Source organism: Elephantulus edwardii, unplaced genomic scaffold, assembly GCF_000299155.1.
Source record: "Elephantulus edwardii isolate Elephantulus edwardi_28Jun2011 unplaced genomic scaffold, EleEdw1.0 scaffold00462, whole genome shotgun sequence".
In the NCBI taxonomy this organism is placed as follows: Eukaryota; Metazoa; Chordata; class Mammalia; order Macroscelidea; family Macroscelididae; genus Elephantulus; species Elephantulus edwardii.
In genome coordinates, this window is record NW_006400212.1 from 316,825 (window position 1) to 322,300 (window position 5,476).

At 41.4% G+C, this 5,476-nt stretch overlaps 1 pseudogene; it reads left to right on the forward strand.

Moving 5' to 3' along the window:
- The window catches only part of LOC102877130, a 7,958-nt pseudogene extending 5,725 nt beyond the window's left edge, over positions 1 to 2,233 (forward strand).
- Positions 2,234 to 5,476: the final 3,243 nt, after the last annotated feature.

Genomic DNA, 5,476 nt, shown 5'->3' on the forward strand with positions numbered 1-5,476 from the left:
ATAGCGACCCTAGGAATAAAAGTCCTCAACACTCGTGTGCCTTTCATCCTTTCTCCAGGTTCAGTTCATAGGGTTTCCGGAGGCAAGCTATTTTGGAAGTGGATGCCACTCCTGCTTCCAAGCTTGTTTTAATTGGGAAGTTTCCCCAAACACTGTCCTCCATGGGTAACCATAAACACATTTGACACACCGAAAGTCCTCAACACTTGTGTGACTTTCATCCTCTCTCCAGGTTCATAGGGTTTCTGGAGGCAAGCTGTTAGGGAACTGAATGCCACTCCTTCTTCCAAGCTTGTGTTGATTGGGAAGTTCCCCCAAACACTGTCCACCGTGAGTAACCATTCTCACATGTGACGCATCAGTGTCACTCTGTTTGGCTTCACAGCCACCACAAGTTACCTCTGTAGGGCAAGTGGACATTAGAAACATCTTAATCTTTGGAGACACCTATCAGAACACCTCATGATAGATCAAAGCAATTACAGGTATAGTACTTTTGCTACATTACTTAGTGTAACACTCTGAGATGGTAAACTCATGCATCTTCATTGTTGGTGTATTGTGGGCACATAGGAACACCCTGAGTTATAGCTGTATGTTTGCTCTTTTCCCCAGAAGTGTAACAACAGAGGAACTGTGTGAACGGAGTGAAGAAAATCACCCTGACAAACTGTGCATCAGATTTCCAAATTATTCCTGCAACCGTGTAGATGTGAACCTCTTGAGGGCCGACATTGGTGAAAGCAGCCATGCATGTAAGAAATGTGAGAAAGATTTTTGTACTTTCTCCTCATTTTGGATACATGTAGTAGATGAACATGAAACTACAGAATACGGTAAAATCTATAGGAATCCTTTCTCTTTAGATTTTCAAGAAACATTTAATGATGTAAATAAGCCTTCCAATTGTACTGGAAATGGGAAACACTTTGCTTCTTCTGGACCCCTTACGAGTCCATCAGACGTCACCGTCAGGAGACAATCATACGGTGTAGAGAAGCCTTATAAATGTACGGTATGTGGAGAATCTTTTCGTTATTTCTCATGGCTCAGGAGACATGCAAGAACACACACAGATGGGAAATCTTATGAATGTCACCAGTGTGGGCGTAGCTTTCGTCGGCTTGGCTATTTAACTGCCCATGCCAAAGTTCACTCAGCAGAGAAGCATTTTGAGTGTAAGGAAGGTGAGAAAACCGTTTCTCCATCAAATCACGTCATTAAGCATACTCATATTCACACAGGAGAGAGACCCTGTGAACGCAAGGAAGGTACAAAAGCAGCTTTAGAATCCAGTCACCTCAAGAGACGTGGAGGAATTCATGGAGGTCGACAGAAGAAATGTTATGAATGCAAGGAGTGTATGAAGAGTTTCCGTCGCCGTACTGCTCTTACTGTGCACACAAGAATCCACACAGGAGAGAAGCCTTATAAATGTCAGGAATGTGGGAAAGCATTTTCCCGATCAGGTCGGCTCATTACACACCGAAGAATTCACACAGGAGAGAGACCTTATAAATGTCAGGAATGTGGGAAAGCATTTTCCCAATCAGGTCAGCTCACTGTACACAGAAGAATTCACACAGGAGAAAGACCTTACAAATGTCAGGAATGTGGGAAATCATTTGCCCGGTCAGGTCATCTCACGGTCCATAGAGTAATTCACACAGGAGAGAAACCGTATGAATGTCAAGATTGTGAGAAAACCTTTGGTCACAGTGTCACACTAAGAAAACACCAAAGAATTCACACAGGAGAGAGACCTTACGAATGCAAGGAATGTGGGAAAGCATTCCAACAATCACATGACCTCACTATACACAGAAGAATGCACACAGGAGACAGACCTTACCAATGTCCGGATTGTGGGAGAGGATTTACGCGATCATGTCACCTCACTGCACACAGAAGAAGTCACACAGGGGAGAGACCTTACCAGTGTGAGCAGTGTGGGAAAGCGTTTTCCCAATCAGCTACCCTTACCCAACATAGAAGAATTCACACAGGAGAGAAACCTTATGAATGTAAGGAATGTGGGAAAGCCTTCGACAGCTCAAGTCACCTCTCTCAACATAGAAGAATTCACACAGGAGAGAGACCTTTTGAATGTCTGGAATGTGGGAAAACATTTTCCCAGTCAGGTCAGCTCACTTCACATCAAAGAATTCATACAGGAGTGAAATCTTAGGAATGTCAGAAATTGGAGAAAACTGTAATGACCCTAGCACAGTAAAAAAACACCAAAGAATTCACACAGGAGAGAGACCTTATGAACATAAGAAATGTGGGAAAGCATTTACACAGTCAAGTGACCTCACTCTACATAGAAGAATTCACACAGGAGAGAGACTTTACGAGTGTCAAGAATGTGAGAAAACCTTTGGCAACCCAGGCACACTAAGAAAACACAAAAAAATTCACACACGAGACATTTGTCAGGAATGTGGGAAAACATTTTCCCAAACAAGTCAGCTTGAATCAAGCGACCTCATTGTACCCAGAAGAATTTACACAATTTACCTTATGAATTTAAGAAAGGGGGGAAATCTTTGCCCAAGCAAGTCACCTCTCAGCACAGAAGAATTCACACTGGTGAGAGACCTTTTGAATGTTCGGAATGTGGGAAAGCTTTCTGAGAGTCAAGGTTTCTCAAAAGGCATAGAAATAGTCACACAAGTGAAAGACCTTAGGCATGTACAAAATGTGGGGGAACCTTTTTTTGCCTTCCAGCTTAATTGTAAATGGAAAAGATGGCAGAAGGGAAATGAATGTCAGGAATATGGAAATTAGTTTTCCTGCCTTCATCCTAATTGTACATAAAGGTATTCACACAGGAGAGAAATTTTCTGAATGTAAGGGAGTGTGCTGAAGGTGTTTGACCATCTTTTCCCCTCATTAACCAGAGAAAATTTGACATAGAAATCTTTGGAATGTCAGAAATATGAGAAAACATATTTACAGTTAACTCACTTTAGTCCACATAAAAATTCCCACAAGAGAGAGAATTTCAGAACGCAAGGATTGGAGGGAAACCTTTTGTGACCCTCGTACATGATAGAGTTCCTCGAGGATAGACCATCTGAATATAAGGAACGTGTGTCCACCTTTCCACAGAGATGGCATCAGGCCATGTAAGGATGGATTCCCACAGCACAGACCTCACGGGAGTTGATCTATCCCTCCTCTCTGGACATTTTGGCCTCACCCTGCACACAAGCTGTGTGTATGTAAGGAATTCAGGTGTTTGTTCAATGCATCCTCTGCCCTCACTGGGCACCTGAAGAACTCAGACTAGATGATTAAGGAAACTAAGAAGCAGTTAGTCTTCCTGATCACATCCTATCGAAGAACTGTCCTTCTGTCTTGGAAAGTGAGATACTTACATAGATTTTTGTATGTATTCATGCACATAGGAGTCCGTCTGTATTTGTTGAAGCTGTATCAAGTTTTGCACTATGGTGGCACTTTAATGATTGCATTGGCCCTGGGGGCATTTGCAAACCAATTTGTTGTTTTCTGTGTTTCAAATCAAAGTTTTTCATTGTTAAAGGTATAAGTCATTGAATCTTACTCATAATGCCACAGATAACGCAACCAGGGAAATGGCATCATACAAATTTTGAGGTTTACTATTGATATTTTCTATGCAATTTAATAAAGATCTCACTTGTACAAGGAATACTCTTTGATCAATGCCTTATCATTTATTGTTTCCCCGCACAAACGGAACTATTGCTCGTCTGTACATTGTGAGCTTGCTAATGTTCTACTTGGTATTATGGACGTATAGTTTCACAGCAGACCTTGTGTGGACCATGCGCAGTATCCGTAAGTGTCCTGGCCAAAATCACAGTATTCACCACGTTATTTGCTCAGGAGATGGAGGAGAAAGAGGTTAACTGCGGACAGTGTAGCCTGTGCTAAAACAAGCACATCTGCAGCTGAACTCCCTCAAAGGATACAGCTATTATTTAATAAAAGCCTTGACCTTGTCTTGGTTTCAGCAGATAAGGAATTCATTTGAACACCACCCTTGTCCTCCAAAATGCCACGGGGCTAGTGAACTCATCACTGTGGTCCTCAAGTCATGGCTCTGGCTTCAAATCCCAGTTACATAAATGTCTGCTTTTTCATTTGAGATGAAACTCTAGAAGGTGACACACAGTCTCCGGTCCTGATTGCAAGTGTGCTGCTCCCACGTTCACATGGTCCATCTCTTAACCCATGACTTCCTCCAAGACCGGCCTTTTCCGCTTCTCTGGAGACCCCTGTTTGTAGTTTCAGCTGCTTGAGGACACTGAGGAAGGCCTTGGTTTTGTTTTTGCTTCTATTTGGAATCAACCTCTAGCTGACTCTCTGGCAGGTTTCCAGAGGCAGCTGCTCACTAAGGAGGAGATTAACCGTCTTTCTCCCTTGTGTCAGCTGTCATAGTATTCATCTTTGCCACACCAACTCCAAGGGAGTCTGCGTGACAAAATCACCCGATTGAGGCGAAAACTTCAAGGAAGTCAGCCTCTCAGAACGTGTGCTTTCTCCATGATTGTTCTTGGCCTTTCTGTAATTTCTCTTCTATTGTCTCTTAGTGTTTTCTATGTGGGACAGGAGAAAAAAGGCTGTGTTCTTTACACAAAGTGTTCCTACTAAAAGTTTGTTAGATGTTCCCAGAAACAACTAAATGGAGGTGACAACTTTGATACGCAAACATTACCTCCGGTTCTTTTAGCATTACTAAAACTTCTCAAGAACGATATGATTTTTAAGGGAATTCATGGATGCATTATAACAAAAAGAATTAATGGTGGAAATCCTAGAGATGACCACTCCAGAGATTCCTAGATTTCTAGGGCTTACAAGAACTCCTTCAAAGGAAAAACCCAAACCCTTGCCCCCCACCGTGAGAATACCAGGTGGAAGAATTGTTTATCTGTTAGGTAATGGTTGCTTGTGTCAGCCCCCTATTGGGAGAGGCCCTTACAGAATTTCAAAGCCTACAGATAAACCTCTTCCATATATTGGAAAATATGATGAATTTAATGCAAAACACCCTGATGGTTTTTGGGATATGTTTTTCAAAAGGTTTGAAAGTGACCAGAGGGAAGATGTTATGAAAGGTATAAGTGGTAAAATAAATCATGAAACATGAGATTGGAATGATGAATTTAGGTGATATTATGACCAAAAAACATTTTTTATAAACCAAAACCCCCTTATTGAGATAGTGATCACCCCTGGAATAATGGAAAGTGTAAGACTGTTATCTTTTGAATGGAAATAAATAATATTGTAAAATTAGCTAAAAATGTAAAATGTATCAGCTTAAATTTAAAATGTAACTTTTTACTTTGTAACTTTGCTACCAAACAAGTTGAAAAACAGGTTTAAAAAGAAAATGTTTAAGCGAAAAGCCATTGTCTACCAGGCTCTCCAATTACCAAGGAACCATGACCATTAAGAATAGCCTTTCATGCTCTCCAAG